The sequence below is a fragment of the Oryzias latipes genome, chromosome 1 (assembly GCF_002234675.1).
Source record: "Oryzias latipes chromosome 1, ASM223467v1".
NCBI classification, from domain to species: Eukaryota; Metazoa; Chordata; class Actinopteri; order Beloniformes; family Adrianichthyidae; genus Oryzias; species Oryzias latipes.
The window spans coordinates 6025983-6049050 of record NC_019859.2 but is presented as its reverse complement, the minus strand read 5'-3'; the positions used below and the strand labels follow the sequence as shown (position 1 = coordinate 6049050).

The 23068-nt window shown below is 38.9% G+C and overlaps 1 protein-coding gene and 1 pseudogene across 9 annotated transcripts in view; one reads left to right on the top strand and one right to left on the bottom strand.

The window, feature by feature from the left end:
* The window catches only part of LOC101157835 (teneurin-3), a 324490-nt gene that overhangs the window by 13946 nt on the left and 287476 nt on the right, over window positions 1–23068 (top strand). The gene's annotated exons all lie outside the window — the stretch shown is intronic.
* On the bottom strand, window positions 19664–22165 carry LOC111947436 (annotated as a pseudogene).

Here is a 23068-nt window from a genome sequence, read left to right as displayed (position 1 = left end):
TGCCTGATTACAAGAGTCTTGTAATCAGGTATAATGTAATCATACTGTATCTAGGTGTGAAGTAGGCTTTTCTGTATCACATCAGAAGCACGAGTGGTAACACCTGGTTTTCCAGTAACTGCTTCAGTTCAGCTCAGAGTAGTTCAGTAGCATTTTTCTTTCCACAGCAGGTCATACTTTACTCATGCAAAGACGACATCCCCTGATTGAAAGGGGTGTGTTTTATCTGGGTGCAACACAGAGCAACCTACAGAGCAACAAGCTACAACACTCAATCCTCAGAGCCAACAATGCTGTTGTTTGTCAAATGAACACCAGCAAAGAAAAATGTTATGAACTTTCCTTCATCAAATAGCAGTGAAAGATTTTTTTTTTTTTTTAATCAAAGAAGTGTTCAGGTCCTAACACATAAGCTGCTTCCTCCATTTATGGTTTGTGAATCTGCATTTTTGTGGCAGTTCAACATGCAAACTCTGCAGATGTGGCACCAAAAGGTGTTGGTTTAATTTATGTGGTACAACTGCAATGAAACAAATAAATACAGACAGAGAAGGACAAGGAAAAAAGAAAACCATTGTGAATATAATACAGACTCCTTGGAAAAAATGCAGAACAGGTCAATATGCTCATATAGGGAGTTGGAAACTCACAACCCATTGTGGGTGTGGAGGGCAACTGGCTGAGTTTAGCTCTTTTAACTGTGTTGGCCCTCACTTGTTGCAGGGATTTATTGGAACTCCCAGCAAGCAGCATATGAAGCCACAGACAGGAAGTACAAAAACCTGGAGCACATTATTCATTCTTGATTTCAATAATGCACCACTCTGTCAGCTTGCTAAAAGCTGCAGCTTATCAAAACCTGTCCGGACACAGACCTCTGTAAACTAGGCAAATGTACGAGGGGGAGTAGGGCAACAGTCAAAATGAACTATTTTATAGCCTTCTTTTTTCAACAATTGTTTTATTTTAGCTTTGAAAATGTAAAACAAATGATTTGTTGCATCTGTGTTCCTGAGAGTGACCTCTTTATTTTTAAATCCACAAAAATAGTAAACATTTAAGAAAAAACACGAAATCCAACAAAGAAGACAGGTTGAGTAGATTTAACCAGTAGGATTTTGGTAACTTTATAAGTAAACTTCATTTTATTAAATGGCATTTGAGTGCTCTTTCTTTGAAACAATATAGTTAATTAATACATTTAAAAAAATAAAGTTTGATATGGTTTTATTTTATTTGTTAATTTTAAGCATTAAAAATGCTTAAAATGGAAAAACACATCACAAAACAGATATATTAAACCCATTTCAGATAATATGCAATGCACTGATCAAAAGGTAAAGAAATATTAATAAAGGTGATGCCATATTTTTTACAGTGTAATAACTGGGGACTCCCAATTAGTATAGGATGTTTTTATTAATTATTAATAATATGATCAACGCTTTATATTTAAAGTTTATTGTTCCAGATAAATACTCCAGTAGAAGTTTGCATGTCATGAATGGATCACCACATTTTAATGCTGTAAAGCGCAGCAGAATATGGCAGCAGTTCAAGCCGGAGGCTAACAAAAAACAGTTCACTGTTTTTTAAAGTAGTTCATTTCTTTTATGTGTTACAAAAGTATCGGATCAGGACTCAGTATTTGCAGATTCTCAAAATTAAATGACTCTGAATTTAATCAAAAAACGAGACATCTCCAGTAATTACTCATAATGTGTATTTGTTGTTTTTATTTTCTTCATAATGGATTAATTTGCAGTTATACATACAGAACAGTAAGTTAAATCAAAATAGCTGAGTAAATGTCTCACTTCAAATGATCTTACAGGTAATTGCAAATGGTAAATGGCATCTAGCGCTTATTATATAGTGAGTTTTACTTTCAGTAATCTCAGAGATAATTTACTTTCAGTTCAGATTGGAGCAGGGAGCTTGTGGCCCGTCCAGTGTCTTCTCTACGTAACACATCCAGACTTTTTTAAAAGGCATATTTTATCTGCTCCTCATTTACAACAATATTACGAAAGAAATACTCAGAAGCACAGTTTTAAGCGTAATTTTCTTTATATTTGTCCTCCATCATCAGAAAATGTTAAAAACCCTTTTTCATCAGAGATGGACTTCACCTTTTAGCCTTTCCTTACAGCTGCTTTTTTTTCTGCGCTTTGGTCCTTTATTGACTCTTAGAAATCACTTTTAATATTATGACCTTTTATCTGTTAAGTGTTTGATATTCCTTATCCTGCCCTAACAGTTTGACCGATGATGATGATATTCTGAGGGCGTCCAGAGTGTCAGGATGTCAGTAACAGACCATTTGGCTCTTGTGGGCTGCAGAGGGAGGTCCCTGTGAATTGGACTTCCCTCCCCCAGCTGCCAACTGATCTTTTCAGACTGCCATGTGGAGAGTTTGGCTTCTGAGTCAACCCATGACTTTTGTGGGTTTTTACCAGCACTCTTAAGCCCGTTTTGAGCAGGGGGTTCTACCAGTCAGGAGTGCCACTGTCCTGGAACGTTGTCCTGAAGAGCGAGGCCACGTCTTTTCACCAAACCTCTTTAGGATGGCAGAACGTGACAAATTCAGGAAGAATGTTTTATTCAGTTCCAACAACTTTGAGCTGTTTTACTGGGGAGTCAATCCGTGTCTGATGGAGGCAACATCAACCCAAAGAGACAGCAGCTCATGATACATGCTGATTCGTTGGCACAATTCCTAGAAAAAGAAAAATATAAATGCCATAATTTTGAACTGCTATATCATGTTTCGTTATCAGATATTAAAGCTAATGCAAAAATGATACTTAGTTTCTCAACAATGTAGAACAAAACTGCACTCTCTCTGCTAAGTTTCATAATTGTGTTTTTTGATCTTGGAGCGATAGCATTTCACAAAGGCTTTAGATATGTGATGTATGAAAAAGAATATCCAAGAGTTTGTCACACTGGTGGCCGTCTTCTGTGCTGCTCCCCCAGTCCTCCATCCATCTTTTTTTTTCTTGTATTTCTTTTTTGACAGCTCTTTGGGTTATAAAAACCTCCATGATGTATGGTGTTGTCCGAAGAATACACTAAAAAGTCCCACAGTGCCTCAAATGGCTCCGTATACTGTTATTAACACACACACACACACCCACACACACACTGAAGCAGTCAGTGAGACAGAATAATGTTTTTACGCTTTTATTTTTGTATAAAACTTTAGCATTTTTCAGGCTTTAGCGACTGATTCCCTGCTTTGGACAATCAAAGCTTTTTGTGTCGTTCTTTGGTTAAAACTATTTTGAGGTGTCAAAAAATGTAACTTCTTTTGGTTTAGATTTTATAACGTCTAAAAAGGGTGCATTTGTCATTTCAGGATATTAAAGTTTATAGATGAATTGCATTGGGACTACTAGGTTCTGAGTTAAACATGAGGGGAAAACAGTATTTGAGTTGGACACCTAGAGGGGATTTGAAGTGGCAAAATTACTGGTATCTGACTTTATATTCACTGAAAAAAAACATTTGTGTTTCTGCACTTGACGTGTTTGATACTAAGTCAAAGTGCTTCAGATAAACAATGAATGACTTATTTTATTCATGCACCTCAAAGCACTTTTACTATCCATTTATTGTTGGATGTGAAACTAATTAAAGTAGAACAAACCACTACCTAAAGAGTGAGGTGTGTGAACCAGCGGCATCGTGGCATCATTTCAGGATTATTGCAATGTGAGCTCTGGACAGGAAGAGGACAAACTAGGTTAGCGACCTTGCTCTGCTATGCTTCAGTACGGGTTGCCTGACTCAGGCCCAGAGAAATGAACTCTGGTGCAAACTTGATAAAACACTGGGCACATTAAAGCTGTGCCAAGTGTCACCTTGTTTTACTGCAGGAACCTTAACAAAGCTCTTAGCATTTGGACTCATAATGGTTTAATTACTGATGTTTCCCTTCAGAGGTTGCCACAGCTAATCAGCTTTCAGTGAGTCACACATTTAGTTTGGAAGAGAATTTCACACCCTTCCTGACACAACCCTGACCAAATTGTTTTTCTTTTTCATAAAAATTATTAATTTTGTTAAGGAAAATAGTACATTTTTGTAGTGGTTTACCGCTGTAAATAAGGGGTTTTAGTGTTGCTTTAAAAACCTAGAATTTTTAATGTCCCTTGACAATAATGAGTTCCTTATATTATGAAAATAGATATTGACAGAATGCATAAATTATACTTAATGGCCTCTAAAAGATTATTGTGTTCTATGTTGTTGTTTGTGTAAAAAAAAAAAAAAAGTCCAACATAGTGGTCACTGGCTTATTGTGGGAGTTATGTTATAAAAATAACCTGTGATAAGGGAAGTCTGCAAAAGTAGGAATAAACAGTGGATGTTTTAAAAGTTTCATTACACATATTATTTACTTTTCTCTATTGTCTATTTTTATTTCAAAATTCAACCGTCATAAAACAAAATTGCCTAGACTACTAGAATGAAATCAGAAATCTGATCGAGTTTAAAGATTTAGGAAGTTTTGGCGAGCTGAATGTATTCTATATAGGTGACACGGAACAAAGGCGATGCACCGAAAAGGTCATCCAGCAGAAGAAAGTGCACTATAAAAAAAAAACATAATAAAGCATTTAAAATTGAAGTGTAAGAAAATCTGCTGGTCACTGAGACAGCGAAAGGTGAATCACAATATATAGAGGGAAGACTATACTAGACATTTTTTAACCTATTTTTCATTAATGTTAAGAATTTTTTTTTCTGTAGTGGTTTACTAATATAAACAAGCCGTTTTTACTGTTGCTTTCATAACCTAATAATGCACCTTAACCACTTAGGAACATCTTTTGTTTAGATGAAAAGAGACAGAATACTTAATGGCTTATAAAATGGTGTTCTGTTCTGTATTCTTGTTTGTGTTAAAAAAAAAGTGTAATATTTATGTATGAAATGATATAAAAGTCAAAATGCTGCTGAAGGTCATAAAATGTTTCAGGCAACTGTGGAATCGTTAAGGTTAAATGAACCATTAACCTTTTCCTTTATGACACAACGCTATAAACCACAAAATAAGCACCATCTTGTTAAGTATTTCCTGGACTTGAAGTGTTCCCTCATAGGATCTATCTGTGTTTGATTGAATATTTGAAGCTGGACTGTTGCACCCTGAACCACTACTCATTCTCGTCACTTCCTGTCGTGGACTCTAGAGGTCGACCATAGGGAACTATAAAAGCATATAAGTTACTTTAAGTGTTGGGAAAAATGGTTCTTCTGGGGCCATAAAGTCCAATAAAAAAAGCTTAGAAATTTAGAAAATTACATGAAGAATTCTCTTGTTGAGCATTAATCATCACTCTTTTTTTCTTTTTTTGGTGCTCTAACATAGATAGAGTTTTGATCCTAATTTTGTATTCAGTACAGATCTGGTAGAAAATGGTCTAAACCATTTTGCCAACATTTTGTGAATGTTGTAAGGGAGAAATAATATTTGTAAAGTTTTTTTTATGTTTTAAAGGTTAAGTAAAAAATAAGTAACCTTTAGAAATCTGTCACTTTGATATTTTATTTTGTAGATCACACGTTGTAAAAACAGGTATGGTGACCATAAAGGGGGATAACTTGATACCCTTCACACTCAAACAAAGTGCTGGCGAACAATACGAATTCTGAGAAGAAATAAAAGTCTTCTGAAAATATTTTCCTGCTCTCTGCTGCTCATTTTAATGTCTGAATACACAAAGAAAATGTGAGCCAAAGCCAATGGGTGGAGAAAACTTGTTGACGGTAGCAGCAGGAGAATAACAGATGTCAAGTAAAGGTATTGCTCCAAAAGCACACGGTAGAATTTGGCAGTCGCGTTTTTTACACACGTCACGGTGGGCGCAGAGGTTTTAAGGTATAGTTAGAATTTTACAGTGACTGGACAATTTATTGACCTCGGTCAGTAGCCGGCCGTGCTCATTTCCAGGTCGCGTGGCAGTCCAACTCAATTCCATTCTTACTTATTTACACACCGCAAAATTACAACACAGTTGTCTCAACTGACTTCACACCAATAGTTGTACAAAAACATAGAATCAGTCATAAAGTATGAACAATAGCTAATTGCCAAACAAAACTAGACAGAGTCTGGAGATCTCCTTCAAACTGAGGGAAAAAAAGAAGAAACCTCAGGGACAGATGCTCTCCCAGGACGGACAGGTGATATGACTGCTAAAGAAAAAATTAGCTTGTCTAACTCTAAAACCAGATGTTTGAATAGTGTAGCAGATGGGCTTTATCCAGTATTAGGCGGCTGGCAGGAAGGGACGAGCGAGATAATTGACTCATAGGAGGGATCTCCAAGGTCCCCAGAATAATATGATGATTGGCCGATTTCAGGCTGCCGATCCAGCCACGCCTTTCCCCCGGGCTGCCGTCCCACTGCCACCGTCCAATCGATAGAAATTGGTGATGATCAGACATCAATCTGGCAACCCGACCACCGTAGATCCTGAATATAAATGGGGAGATGGCGTTGATGTTGCATTGATGCTCTTCATTCAATTAAGACTCCTGCTGTGGTTGGATCGCTTGGACCTTCGTTTCCTTGGCGCTGAGGCTTTGCCCTTGCTGGGTTTCTTGGGAGAGGCTTGCTGTCTAAAAATATGTAAATTTGTAGGTTGAGGAGATTATAATTTGTGCTTGAAATCTGAGTTGCGAATGACCAGTGGTGCAGATTGGCCCGCTTTTTATATACCCTGGGCTAACTGGCAGCAGGCAGCCGGTGACACTTGACATGGACGGGCGCTGTCCAGAGACATTTTCACATCATCCAATCAGAGCCGGCGATCCGGCCCTCTGCTCACCCAGGTGTTGCTTAATTTTATAATGACGTCATGCAGCTGACTGATGGCCACCGTCTACATTCATGACCATGCTAATGATAAAAAAAAGGGGATCTGTTGATTCCTAACATCAAATCTTTACATTTATATCTACTGAAGAAATGCCAATATCACTGTGCCCAGAGATTACACGGACTGAAAATAACCATGTTTTCAAAGTGCACCGGTTGTATTTGGGGGTCGTCTTGTTTTATTTGCAAGTCCCGCAGCCTGTTCTTGTGAAATTGTGCAACCGAGATCACCAGCTGACCTCCTGAGTAAAACGGCTTGATCTGCCGGACATGCTTTACAACTACCAATTCAGAATGACAAATGAACCCATGGTGCATGTCTTTGAATTGAGGAAAACCCAGATAAAATCCTCAGGGCCACAGGGGGAACATCTAAATGCAGAAAGGACCCAGCTATCCAGCAACTTCAAACACACACCCCCATCTGTGTGAGCGCGACGGGCTTTGGTACAAGGGGCAGGCAAAGTCCCAGAGGATTTCTTTATGCTTCAAGTAAAAAAAACAACATGGCCTGGAAGTAGTTTCTGTCAGAGTACAGCACTTAAAGATTTATTAATTACAAGTATATAAACTGGAATGGGAGCTCTTGGTTGGCAAAAAAGCAACATTGATATTCGTCTAGTTTAAAAAAAAAGTCACAGCTTGAGCTTATATTGAGCAGACCTGGTAAGTGAATGTGCCCTAACCATGAAAACCCCATCATGATAAATCAATTCTGCAGCTCTGGACAGTCTGTTTTTGTTTTTCACATGAGAGGTGGAGCGAGAGGGACTCGGAGCGGGGATCAGTTGTCGTATAAATTGACCCTGACATCATGCAACCTAGAGCAGCACGGCTTGTTTCAGTTTGCTGCTCCGACGCCCTTCGAGTTAAACCTCCAGTGCTGAATGTTACGTAGAATCCATGAAACTACATCCCGCATTGGTACAGCTTTCTCCAATGCCAGCATGAGATTCAGTCCTCAGCTGTCAAACCATAGAGGTAGAACGTGAGACGAAAACTACTGTTGGACGAGTTGAGTGTAGCATGGGATTCTGCTCAGCCCAAAAGAATACTTTTTGTTTTTTTGTCGTTTCAAACTGAAGCACAGTGTTAAAGACCTACTTATTATTTGATATTATATCTGCGTTCATTTCTCATTACAGTTGATTCAATGTCTCTTTATCTGGGAATGATGGCATCTATTTGCCCGAGTACTGCATGGCTTGATGAGAAGGTTTTTTCATCTTGCCAAAGAAGCAGGATAACATTCTGCTCGTAGGAGGGCTGGCTGAGCCACGCTGTTCCTTTTCCATATTTATGACTGAGAGGTGTGCAAGGAATTGCTTCCACACCCCCTCCCACTTTATCTGTTCCTCTTTATATGCTGTCATATTTCTGTCCATCCATCTGTCTGTCCTTCCTTTCAACCTCATGGTTGCTGAATATTTTCTCTACATACAAAGTAAATATATGGCATACAGCTTTTTCAGTTTGAAAACTTTATCCTTGTGTTAATATCACAAGTCTTACAAAATAATTTTTTTTCTCTTTTCTTTTGTTCAAAACCCTTTGAAAAAAACACACCACAATGGGGAAAGTTTTAAACTTTTCCCTGGAAACCTTTGCTGTAATTCAATGAATTTTTTTTTTTTATTTGTGCTGGTTTGCTTTAGATTTTTGTGTTTTCTCAAAAGAGACAGCATTTTTTCCATCTTTTTTTGTGTGTGTGCTGTTATGGTTGATCTAATATGTCCTGACAGTGCAGAGTTTCGTTTAAACAAAACAAAAAAATCAAAAAAGTTTTATTTTTAAATGCATCACTTTGACAAACATTAATTTCTACTTGTCATGCTGTCACCTAGTTTTCATTTTTTTATTGTATTATTTTATGTGTATTATTTTATTTTTCTTCATGCACACAAAAACTGTGTGCAAAAGCTCTGAGAATATAAATGTCCTTTTTTTTAAATTTTTTTTTTATGTGTTCTTGAGTTATTTTTGAATCCATTTGCAGGTATTGCTTCATAAAGCTTAAAGTCCCACCCCAGTCATCTTGTCATTGTAAAAGGGTTTCCAGTGGTTTTTTAATTATTTTTGCCATTTTAAGGCAAAATCAAAAACGTATCTTTTTCTAGGACATAGTTTCCGTAGAGTGACAAGAATCCATTAGATATTCATCTGTGATTTGTTGGCGGGACTATTGGTATGAAGTAGCCCCACCCCCTTCCCCTCCCCATTGCTAACAGCCCACTGCAGGGAGATCATGGCACGCTTGGTGTATTTTCTCTTTTCTCAATGGCGTATTTTCATTTACTCCTGATTTACAACAATTAAAATAAAAAGTACCCAGAAATGCTCTTTAAAGCTAGATTTTCTTTACATACGTCATAAATCATCAGAAAAAACGCCACAAGAACATGTTAGAAAACACCCAAAACAAAATTTTCATTGGATTGTGTCTTAGGGAACACACACCAAAGCCAATCATATGTTTGACCATTAAGTTAATAACCAATGAAAAAGGAGGAGAAACAAAATCTGCTTTAGTAATTTTTTAGGGTCACTTTAAGGAATAAAAGTGGTATGAAACAAAAAACACCAATTATTTGTGTAGTCAGAGTTTTATATTTTGAGGTGTTTTCCTTTTTAAGGTATTATTGAAAGCAGAAGCTGATCGATTCTAAGGAACATAGTGAACGAAGGGGCTCAGCAATCAGTGGTCACACAGCCTGCAGAGCAGAGGGTTTCTCAGGAAACCATAATTAGGTCCAATTGAGAGAGGGATAAAGTCACCATCTGCAAAAACCCATATTTTCAGGAAAAACATAATGGCTCCCTTAGGTGTTTTTATTGCAACAGTCTATATACAATATATGTTAATGAATTGCTCTGAGACTATGTTCCTACCAACACAAGCCCCACTGGTCATTTGTTCATGCGGGGAATTAAAACCTATATTCACATTTGAGGAATATCCAATTCCTGGAGGTCTGGCTAGACTCAGTCATGAACAGCATTTCCTTCTCCTCTCAGACCTAATCTTTCCTTCTTTCTGTGTATCTCTCACCTAAACCACCATCTCCTTGTTGTTAGGTTAATTATGATAATATGAGGTGTTTGTCAAAATGGTAAAAAAAAAATGTGGTTGTTAATCAGTGGGTAATATTTTTGAGCTTGACTTAAAAAGACTGCCGTGCACATAGACCAGTGTATCAAAAGATGAGGAACATTTGGAAACGCATTGAAAAAAAAGCTGAAGTTTGTTAAATAAAAGTACATGTACCAATATTAAACTCATATAAATTGTGTGATCTCAATGAGTTTCTTTATTTTAGAGTTCTAAAATAGTTTGTTGTAAAGTTTCTTCTTGCAGGAGTTTTGCATTAATTTCACCAACTGTGAAAATATTGCGTTGTGTCTTGGAGTGAGTGTATGATCTGGGCAAATGGTTTTCTTTCAAGCGCAGTGGCTGACCATGACTGCTGTCACTATCTGCAGACAGTGTGCCAATCCCTAAGAAGTCATGTCTCATGAAATTTAGTGAGGGATAAAAATGAAGGCCAAGTTGGATAATGGGATTATTTTGGCCACAAAAATTGACCAAACTAACTACTGACCAAACAGTGACAGAAAAAGGCAAGTAAAGCTCTAGAATCCAGAACAGGATCAGTGTGAAGCGGGGATGTTGGTGTCTCTGCCTATTTTGTTACCAAAATAGACTCATGAAAGTCTTATTAGTAAGACAGGAAAACACAATATTGGTGTTTTCAAGTCCCACAGGCGCTACCCGCCCCAGCCCTCGTTGCTCCCTTTTGACCTCCCTAGCCGAGTAGCCGCTACACACCCCACACTTTCCCCCTCTGCCACTGCGACCCTGGTCAGAGCTGCATTTGGCAAATTCATTAAAAACTTTTTTTTCTTGTTGACTTTTCTCGCTGTTATGTTATCTTTTTTTTTTTTTTTTGGGTGGGGGGGTGTGGGCTTTGTTTACTTTGCCCAAAAAATTATTTTAAAAAAGTGCTCGGTGTGTGCAAAGAAGTATTGCACTCTACAAACAATCTGGTCCTTGCAGTCCAGGACTGCTGTGTGACATAAATATCTGTGAATTCTTTCCCTGTTTTTTTTTTTTTTTCATTTTAATATCCATACAAGAGTGATCACTGAAATGAGATGACATGAAAGAATGACTCTAGTCTCATGTTACAATGGCTGCTCTCAGTTTTTTTTTTTCTAAATCCTTCTAGTGATGATGAATATGCTGCTTTCACAGTTGTTCAGATGTTACCTTCAAAGGTCTCCACTGCAATCTCCTGTTTTTGTTTGACCCTGTCCTCTGTCGGTGCTTCTCTCCCACCCTCTGACTTCACGACTTCTTTTAACACGTCCATAAATCATCTTATTTGTCCTCTTTTTGTCTCCTACCAGGCATCCACATTTGTACTTGCTGTCGCATCTTTCTCTAAAACGTTTAACTTATCTCGTTGTCTCTAAAATCTCCAAAGTGAGGTGTTCCTCTGTCAATATGTCTTCTAATCCTGCTGTCCTCCTCAGACTGAAATAAAAAATGCATCTTCAGTCCAGTCATCTCCATCTCTGCCTTTCTGTCATTTTTGCAATGCCACTTTCTATGAAATGTCTGTTCTCCCCGCTGAATTGAACATTCTCCCTTTGACTTTTGCTGCAGCTCTTCTGTCAGACTTTTTCCCACCCACTCAAATCCGGCCGGCACTCACCTCTTTACCTTTTTCATGCTTCCAATTGCTCTAAACAGCTGAGCCAAAGTATCTGAACTTCTGCACTTTCTTGATTTCTCCTTCTTGTACCGTCACTGTTTCACTCACTCACCTTTCAGTCAGACGCCCGTTCAATATTACTGTCCCCTTTTTTTCCCTCTAGATTTTTGAGCCTATGTCCACCTCTCTCATTCACCCAGTCCCAGCTCTCAGTACTTATCACAGTGTCATCTGCATATGCTAGAGCTCATTTAGATTCTTACCTACCTTCATCTGTCAGATTCTGTGCCACAGAAAAGGTACATAGACAATCCTTTAATGCATTTTAAACTCCACTGTGCATTAATTCTGTCACCTGTTGTTTTCTGCTTCTCTCATCCATTTATTGCGTCACCAGCTCAGATTTCATGCACATTTTGAGTCCAATACCAGAAGGGAAAATATTTTTTATCATTGTATTGTGTCTGCAGCCAATCTCAGATATGTATAAATAAACATGTACTGAACATTTGATAAACCATTTGGTCTGCTTAGGTGTGAACCAACCTTACAGGTTCTTAGTGGGCTTTTTGTGGCAGCATCACCCATTTTTCCTGCATAAAAGTGTGTTATTCCAATATTAAGCAACATTTATTTTTGATTTATTCATTTTGCAGATTGTGTGTGTTAAAAGTATGTATTTGAGAGACAGCACATGCATGCAGAGACAATACTTAAAAAGCTGACACTAGGATAAGGTCCTGTTCTACCTTAGGCTGTCCTCTTTTATCTGTTTTCCTCTGTGATTTTCCATATTTTCAAAATAAATTACTGTTACTAGATTAGAAAGATATTTCAACTCGTAAAAACAAGTTTATAGACAGAGAAGAAGATCTGTATGATAAGAGGAAGGTGAAAAGGAAAAATAAAATTATACTTTCTAAATGAGTTCCTGATCCTTAAGTCTGATTGTGTTTCTTTAACTGAACTGAAGCTATAAATTCACATACGCATCTCAACAAGTAATATCTGCTTTATCTACATTTTTGTCAGAAAGCTTTCACAACAACTGTTTAAAGACATTTTTACCTTGATGTCCCAGTCCGATCTTCTGGGCAGGACCATTGTCATGAAGCAACCCCGCCCCCCCTTCCCCTCGTCGTTACTGAGAGCTTAGAGAAATGCAATTTTGATCTTAATTTTCTTAATTTATGCGCTCTGTAATTAGAAAAATGCCACTAGATAATGTTTAAAAACATTATCTAGTGATCTAGTGATTTTCATCAGAGTGGGTCTTTAAAAGATTACTATTTTAAGAGGAAATAATTTGAATCTACAAATTTCATTAATTTGTAGATTAACGGAATCTGCAAGTGTCCTTTCAAATTTGACAGTAAAATATTTTCAAGTAGCTACTTTGTTGTTTAGTTTCAAACTTGGAACTTTAAAAGTATTTACAAGATCACTGAATCTTTTCTGTATACCTTGCGTGTGTTTAATTTTTATGTGGGATAACCTTGCAAGTCCACTATCTGTCACTTTCCTAGGCGCCTGCAGTCTGAAGGAAAGCATCCGGTTTCAGAATCTGGACACATCCACACGAACTGGTACAGTGTTTGATATTATCAGTGAAACCTTATCTGTGATCCGAGTTTGCAGTTACAGCAAAGACGCGCACACATACACAGATACTGTGGAAGGTGCAAAACGATACAGCGGTAGAGATTTCCGTCTTGGTGAGATTAGTATTGAGAAAATTAGGTTAAATATACAAAAAAAAGTTCTAGTTTGAGCTGCTTGCAAACAAACATGGAGAAAAAGCAGCAGGGTCCAAAACCTGCTGCTGATTTTTTTCCTGTATGTCACGATGAATCTCTAAAGAACCAACTTCAGCCTGTTCCTTTTAGACATGTAGACTTCCTTTGGCGTGGAAGCAAAGACCATTTTCAAACTCAATTTTTTTTTTTACCAAAATAAAATTTGGACACCATTTTGGAAATGCTATGATGACACCAATTATTCTGACACCTTTTATGCAATCTCCAGAATGAAAGTCATTTTCTTAACAGCAATGGAACAAAAAAAATTTTCTAATCTAAAAAAATCGGTGTAGAACATAACAATAATAATATACATTAAAAATATCAATTTGGAGACATTAATCTGAAATGCAATCTTTGATATATAAACAGAGTGAATGTCCTAGTTCTTTTTTGAAGTTGGTTCATGGTGAGAGGTGGATAGAGAATCTGTCTGGATCAGCAGTTCATATTTTTATGGTTTGAGGAAAAACTCCAAATGTTGAGGGAGCTACTTTGAGGAACAGTTGTGTAAGAGACTTTTCTCTTTTTGCAGTTTTAGTTTTTTCTACCGCAGGAGTCTTGGGAAATTGATTAAGTGTGAAAAGTGTTGTTGTGAGTTTCTGGCCAAGTGTTGTTGTGATGACAAACTACTCAACTTCAACATATCCCTCTTTTTACATTGCAACTCTATTTCCTCCTTTCTCACTCTCAACTTCCAAAACTTGGCTTCATTTTTCTGCAGGAGCCCCTTTACTAGGATTTTATCAGCGATATCTTTATTTTCCTAAGTTTCTCTTCTAGCTGCTCCTATCAGATTTTTTGACACAACATATATATTATTTCTTTTTATAGTTGGCCTTTTTCTGACAGCTGATTTAAGAAATTAAGGTGTTTTCTCCACCAGATATTGACACAGATTATCACTTAACATCATCGTGTATGAAAGTATTACATTATAGACCCTCTCCTATGAAACTTGTCTTTGGTGTTTTAACATGTAGCATTTTTCTGATGTTGGAAGACCTTTATAAAGCAAACTAAGCTTAAATTTTCATTTCTGAGTATTTCTTCAATCAAATTGTTGTGACTTAGTCCCAGACAAAGAAAATGCTGTTTGGAAAAGAGCTTATTTGTGACATAGAAAACATGCTGTGTGGGCCACAAGCTCCAAGCTCAGGGTGGGGAAGAGGGGCGGGGTGTCTCTACGCCAACAGTCCCACTACAACTTAGAGGCAGATTTCTAATCAACCACTCTGCAGAAACTATGTCTTTGTATTTATTTTTTAAATTTTGGTAATAAAAGGCATAATGCTAATTAAAAGACAACTGGCGGTAAAATAGTAAAAGAAGAATCAGAGCGGAATATTAAGGACTATTTAAGTTGTACCGAATGGAACTTAACAAAAAAAATATTTTTTTATTATAATATCTGTTATAAACATTACATGTTATTCAGTACTAGTGAAGTTCAGCATTAGGGGACTTTTTGTAAATTTAAATTCATGCAAAATATAATAAATAGCATCCTGACCTGTCAAAAACATCATTTTCAATCAAGTGACTAGGCTAAAGCTATTTGGGTTGATGTAAGTTAATACTGAGTAACTAGTTTTCGGTATAGAACATTAACACTAGAACGCCCAGGATTTTTCACTCCCCCTGCAGCGTCCAGAGCACTGCCAAATGGCTGGGTGGCTCGAAATGACTAATTCAACAGCCTTCAATTAGCCACCTTTCATTTGTAAATGCAGCACCAACTACCTGATCATCTGGATGAAGACATGTCCTAACTAACCACATTCTTTACTCAGATCAGGGTGGGGGAGGTTTTTCTGCTTCAAAAGAGCCTCCAAGCTCTGACAAACTTTGACTCCCAGTTTGTCAACTGAAAAACCAAGATGCCTTATTTTTACTACCTTGATCAGACATTGAAAATTATCCTGGAGCAAGTCAACCCATTTGATTCTGAGGGAGAAGAGATAGTCCTTTAGCTGGACTCAGACTGATATTTCTTTTGATAAGATTTCATGAACATCTTGTTCTCATTTGCTGATTCTAGCAGTTGTCTATCCATTTATTTTCTGTGCCTGCTCATCCTTGTCAGGATCACAGGGGTCTGCTGGAGCACATCCCAGCTAGTCACAAGCAACTGGGGAGGGGTACACCCTGGAAGGGTCACCAGTCCATTGCAGGGCCACATGGATAAATAACCAGGCACACTCACATACACACGTAGGAGAAATTTAGTCATTTAATTTAACCACATGTTTCTTGGACTGGGCAGGCAAAGGAGGCCTATTTGACATGTTTTGGAATTTATAGTTTCAAATAGAATTCAACAAAAAAAATTAAAATAGAAAGGGGAAACAACATATATCTTTACATTGCTGAAGGTTTTCATTGCTCAGATCTCAGAAATCAGATCACAGATGAGGAGATTTCACTGCCTCTCCATCACAGCACAATTGAATGTTACACTGCTGAGGAAGAGCCTACTGCTTTGGTCAGAAGTACGGTGTCGACTCGCTTACAGAGTTTCCTGTGTTTCCTCACTCTGAACATGCTTCAGACTATTCGGGACTGTGTTGTTCAGCATGAACGTCAGACAGAAGATGACAGCTGGTTCATGGCCCTCCCTGAACTAATGGGATTCATTGCCATCCTCCTTGTGAGGGGGGGATAAAACTTCCATCCATGCAAAACGCAAGATGCAAGATGGTTGGCGAAAATGGGAAATCCACTGATCTAAAAAAAACTATGGTCAGAAACCACTTCAAAGACATCATGCAGCATTTACACTTTGATGTCAAGGGCACGCGCATGGAACAAGTTGGAACTGACAGGTTTCCTGCAATCTCCAATGTTTGTGGGTTTGTTGTTGCCAACTGCAACCAATTTTCAACCCAGTCAAAATTCATTGGGAGCTTCCAGAATCAGTAAAAAACCTTCCACAGGTACATGCGGGAGCTGAGAAGGCGAAAAAGGAATACTTTGTTTGGTGACAAGCTCCCATACCTGGCAAAGGGAAACGGGCAATATGCCAGGTGAATAGTTAGTACAAGAACAATAATGCCAGAGTTCGCTTTGTTGATTGCTACAAGTATACCATGTGTGGCAAATGCAGAAAGGAGATTTTGGGGCAGTACCAAGTATGCCCAGACAAGTAGTGGGTTGAAGATATGACTTTGACCACATGATTTCTTTGCTTGAACATTTCAGTATTATGTCAGTAAAGAAGTGTCTGTTGTGCATGAACGATAAATCTCAGCCAAAAAAGAAAAACCAAACTGTGTTGACCTCTTACTAGAAGTGACAGAGGTGAGGGGAAATAGTGAAAACTTGCACAGCCACTTGGCTTGTCCTTTTTGCATGCCAAAAGAACAACCTAATGGCTGTGCTGTTCATGTGCAAACTATGTTGAAGGCTGCTCTTTGGGCATGTAAATTTTAACTAATCCAGCCACTTGGCTGTCCCTTGGACATTGTAGGTAGAAAAGCCAAATGGCTGCCCTACGGACGTTCTAGTGTTAAAAAGCCCGGCCTGTGTTCAAATTTTCACCGGTCTGCAGGCCCCCTTCAGAAAATCCGTAACATGCTGCCCCCCGCTGCAGGTTATTGATTTTAAAAACCTGTTTGTAAAAATTATTTAATGTTTTTACCTAAATTATGTTTTAAGATGTTTGGCAACAGTCGTGCTTCTGTGACAGTTTATAGCTAATTTCTAAAATGTCAACTGTAAATAAAAAGATAATGTTGACAGTGAGGGTCAAGGCTTCCAGGAAAAGTGGAAATTGGCATAGTTTTTAGTGAAATATGAAAAAACTATGTCTGCCTAATATGCCATGAGACTGTGGGTGTGTTCAAGGAGCTCAATGTCAAGAGGGAGATGAGACATGCTATGTACGAGAAGCTAACTGGGAATGAACGTGAAATATGGAAAAAATGACAGTGATTAAAAAATAAATTTTAAATGCATCTATTGTCCATGTGAAAGGTCAATTTTCCAAAAGTTTGGACACCCTTGATATAAACCGTTTCTAGAAATCATTAAAATCATTCAGGAATCCAGGTATTGGAGAAACTTTTGATAAAACAATTAAACTTTTTTGTTTGTTTTTACAGCCTTAGAATAAAAATGTAACAACTTTAATGGCATCACAGCTATTACTGTAGACCAGGTCAGCATTGAATGCGTGTTTTATATGTAGAAAGTGTCTCTGTCTTATCCTAATATGCAAATAAACTAGCAGGTAATTTCAACTAAATAAATAAAACTCATTGATTAATTGACCTATTTAGTTTGCATATCGGCACAAAAAAACACAGAAAAACATCTGCATGTGTCGTATATTTTTCTGTTTTCTACTGGGGCCAACTACCATCCTTTTAGACGCTTTTAGGAAGAAGTGAGATGTACTCGTGAAAAACTAGTCATAGCAAAAGAGGCGTGTGTTCCCTCCTCTGCTGGGTAGGGACAGAAATACATGTCTGCGGCAGATTTGTGACTCATTTAATGTGGCGAGGGAGAGTCTGTTGGCTCCCTATTTTTGCTGAAATCCCACCTGACAGTCTCATTAGAATAGTTTAATGAGTATCACATCCTGGGATACACCTGCACTAAATTAGCAGAGAGTGAAAATCAGATTTACATTTTTATCATTCAATGTAATGAATGTGTTCACTTATGGTACAATAAAGGTGATGCATTTCCAGGGTGGGGGGATTGATCCTGTTGGTGACAGTTGTAACAATAATTTAAAAAGCCTGGTGCCTTTTGACAAATGAATAAATGAGCGACACCTTTATCTAAACCTCTATATTTAGACTGTCCCACTTACTTTTCCTCAAATGGTTTCAGTCTCCCTAAACTTGACATGGCAGCAGATTAACTTGTCATAGTATTAGGGCTAGGCATCCCTGCCAATTTTTCGGAATCAATTAAATTCGGACTTTCAAGGTCATGATTCCATTTTTGAGGTTGTAGTTTAACTAAGCCTTTTTGAAATGCTAAATCTATTTTTGCTCGGTTGTGAAAATCGTTTTCATGTTTAATTTTTTATCCTGAAACTGGACTGGAGCTTCCATTGCCAGCTATTAATGGTTATTTTAAAACCAAACAGCCTTCTGTGCTGCAAAGATTGATCATCGGTGCGGAAGGCCACAGTAAAAGGATCAACAGAAATAAAGCAACAAAAAAAAAGATGCACACCTGGACATTTTCCATTTCAATGTAATTACATGACCACAAAGTCCGATATCTGTGAGGAATGTTCCAGATCTGAGGTGTCAAAAGAAATTTAACAATCTGTCATTTGTGCTTCCATCTATCCGGGCGTAATATGCACACAAATCAAGATGAGCAAAAAACTCAATTTGGATAATTAATCTTTGTGGGGGAAAAATAACTTTTGAGACTTATTACAAACAAGCTGGAATTAGAAGTTAAGATAATTCCAACTGTGCTTTTTACTGCTTAATTTTCATCTAATCTGTTTCTCCTTCCTAACAAACAATCGTGAAAAATAACGGGGTGCTCTTGTTATGCCTCAATGAGCTAAAGGGCTTAAACACTGCTGCTGCTGATAACCCCCAGTTCAAGCTGACATCACACTTGAGGGCCAAATGTTTTCTACTTAAGGAGCCATGCCACAATGTGCTAGAGGGTGTGTGATTCCACCTCATCATGTCCAAACTCTAACACTGCTCGCACTGCTGATCATTTCAGGAATAATTTGGCAATTTCAACAGTTAACATAAAAACTATAACAATCCTATTGTCAGCACCAGAATTCACTCTGGAGTATAAGCTGCAGATGCCAAAATGAGAAAATTATCATATCAAATCAAATCAAACTTTATTTTATGGCACTTTTTCCATTAAAACATAACACAAAATGTGTCTATGAAGACTCTCATTCATCCAGGTTGGTTCCATTGTAGTAGGTTTAGGGGATGTCATCTGGACTTGGTTTTACAGTTGGAAGACGTTTCACCTCTTATCCAAGAGGCTTTGTCAATTCTGAAATTGCTGGTCTAAGAGCTGGTATATATGCGCTCATGGGGGAGGAGTCAGACCTGAAACTGGAGGTGTTGTCCACTTAGCCTATGTGGTTTCGGGTCGTTAATAGTCCCTTGTCCTCAGCTGGGGGTTGGGGAGTCAGTGACTCCCTCTCCAAATTGGTCGTCTCTTTCAGCGGTTAACGACTCAGGTGGAACTGGTTTGGTTTGTTTAGGTTTCAAAACACTGCCGTAGATGGATGGAAGAATAAACCTGAGACCACCATTCTTATTAAGAGAATGTTTATCCTTCTTGACAAAGATGGCTTCTTTCACTCCTCGCTCAAACCATCCTTTCTCTCTGGCTAGAATTCGGACTTCACTGTCCTCGAAAGAGTGGTTTGTGGCCTTCAGGTGGAGATGTACTGCAGACTCAGGTCCACTTGGGTTGGCTCTGCGATGTTGGTAAAGCCGCTTGTGTAGCGGTTGTTTGGTTTCTCCTATATACTGTTCATTGCAGTTCTCTTTGCAGTGGATAGAGTACACAACATTACTCTGTTTGTAGCTGGGAATTTTGTCCTTTGGATGAACCAGTTTCTGTCTGAGGGTATTGACTGGTTTGAGATGAACTGGGATGTTATGTTGTTTGAAAATCCTTTTAAGTTTTTCAGACAGCCCTGAGATATATGGAATTGAAATACTGTTCCGTTTCGGCTCTTGTTCCTCCTTGTCTTGTTTTCCTGTATGTTGGGATCTGGTGAAAGCCCACTTGGGATATCCACAGGTTCGGAGGGCTTGGTGGATATGTTGCTCTTCCTTCTTCTTTCCGTCAGAGCTTGTGGGGACCTCCTGGGCTCTGTGTTGTAATGTCCTGATGACGCCTAGTTTGTGCTGTAAAGGGTGGTTTGAGTCAAATAACAGGTACTGATCTGTGTGAGTAGGCTTTCTGTACACTTCAACCTGGAGCTGTCTGTCCTCTCCAATGATCACAGCACAGTCTAGAAAGGCTAGGGTGTTGTCCTTTGTGTCTTCCCTGGTGAACTTGATGTTCTTGTCTACTGCGTTGATATGATCTGTGAAAGTCTCCACTTCCTGGCTTTTGATCTTGACCCAAGTGTCGTCCACGTATCTGAACCAGTGGCTTGGAGTTGTACCTGGGAAGGAGTCCAGGGCTCTTCTCTCAACTTCTTCCATGTACAAATTGGCCACAATGGGTGAGATTGGAGAGCCCATAGCACAGCCGTGTCTCTGCCTGTAGAAGTTTCCCCTGAATTGGAAGTATGTGGAGTTGAGGCACACTTCCAGCAGTTCGCAGATGTGGTCTGGTGTCAGATTTATTCTGTCTTGTAGCTGAGAATCCTTTAGTAATCTCTTCCTCACTGAAATCACTGCCTCCGTGGTGGGAATGCAGGTGAAGAGGGAAGTTACGCCGTAAGACACCATCGTCTCGTCAGAATCTAGCTGAAGATGTTTGACTTTGTTTGCAAAATCTTGTGAATTCCTAACATGATGCTCTGTGTTGCCAACTAGAGGGGCCAAAATAGTAGCCAGGTGTTTAGCCATGTTGTAAGTTATTGAGTCAATGCTGCTGACAATGGGTCTCAGTGGTATTCCTTCCTTGTGGATTTTTGGGACGCCATAAATGCATGGAGTGGTATTACCCGGGTACAGTCTGTAATAAAGAGGCTTGTCGATGACTTGATCTCTCTCCAGTCTTTGTAGGCAGTCTATAACCTTTTTTTGTAGCCGCTGGTTGGGTCTCTTCTAAGTGCTTCATATGTGGTGGTGTCGCTGAGTAGGTTGGTAACTTTGGCTTCATAGTCCACCGCATTCAGGATCACAGTGCATCTCCCTTTATCCGCTGGTAAAATGTTGATACTGTGTTCCTTCTTCAGGGCTGTCAAGGCTTTTCTTTCATCTGAGGAAAGATTGGAAGGTGGTGGTTTGGCACTGGACAGTGCCGCCGAAATTTTTAGTCGTAATTCTTCAGCTTGAGATCCAGTCAGATTGTTCCTTTTTATGGCCGTTTCTGTAGCTGTGATGAGGTCTACCACGGGGATATGATTTGGTGTAACCCAGAAATTCAGCCCCTTGGATAATACCTCTTTCTCTGTTTGGGTCAGCTCACGGTCGGAAATATTCTTAATCCACCTCTCTCTATCAATCCCTGCCTTAGTGTGGTTTCCTCTATTCTCCCTGTTGAGCCTGTCCTTAAGGATCTGTTGTTGGTTTGTGAGAATCTGAAATTTCTTGATTTGCCGTAGCTTGCTTTTGTGGTGTTGTGCCAGTTGTGCTGTCCGGGTGAAGCCGACAATCTTCTCAAGAACTTCTTCAGTAACAGTTGTGGCCAAGTTGTCCTGTAGATTCTTCATTTTACCTTCCACTTTTACCTTCACTGGTTCAGATACGTGGACGACACTTGGGTCAAGATCAAAAGCCAGGAAGTGGAGACTTTCACAGATCATATCAACGCAGTAGACAAGAACATCAAGTTCACCAGGGAAGACACAAAGGACAACACCCTAGCCTTTCTAGACTGTGCTGTGATCATTGGAGAGGACAGACAGCTCCAGGTTGAAGTGTACAGAAAGCCTACTCACACAGATCAGTACCTGTTATTTGACTCAAACCACCCTTTACAGCACAAACTAGGCGTCATCAGGACATTACAACACAGAACCCAGGAGGTCCCCACAAGCTCTGACGGAAAGAAGAAGGAAGAGCAACATATCCACCCAGCCCTCCGAACCTGTGGATATCCCAAGTGGGCTTTCACCAGATCCCAACATACAGGAAAACAAGACAAGAAGGAACAAGAGCCGAAACGGAACAGTATTTCAATTCCATATATCTCAGGCCTGTCTGAAAAACTTAAAAGGATTTTCAAACAACATAACATCCCAGTTCATCTCAAACCAGTCAATACCCTCAGACAGAAACTGGTTCATCCAAAGGACAAAATTCCCAGCTACAAACAGAGTAATGTTGTGTACTCTATCCACTGCAAAGAGAACTGCAATGAACAGTATATAGGAGAAACCAAACAACCGCTACACAAGCGGCTTTACCAACATCGCAGAGCCAACCCAAGTGGACCTGAGTCTGCAGTACACCTCCACCTGAAGACCACAAACCACTCTTTCGAGGACAGTGAAGTCCGAATTCTAGCCAGAGAGAAAGGATGGTTTGAGCGAGGAGTGAAAGAAGCCATCTTTGTCAAGAAGGATAAACATTCTCTTAATAAGAATGGTGGTCTCAGGTTTATTCTTCCATCCATCTACGGCAGTGTTTTGAAACCTAAACAAACCAAACCAGTTCCACCTGAGTCGTTAACCGCTGAAAGAGACGACCAATTTGGAGAGGGAGTCACTAACTCCCCAACCCCCAGCTGAGGACAAAGGACTATTAACGACCCAAAACCACATAGGCTAAGTGGACAACACCTCCAGTTTCAGGTCTGACTCCTCCCCCATGAGCGCATATATACCAGCTCTTAGACCAGCAATTTCAGAATTGACAAAGCCTCTTGGATAAGAGGTGAAACGTCTTCCAACTTTAAAACCAAGTCCAGATGACATCCCCTAAACCTACTACAATAACACAAAATGCTCTACATTACAAAAACTTGGACTCACACATTAACACTCATTCATGGCTTCTCACTAAAAAAGTTTAAAAAAAAAG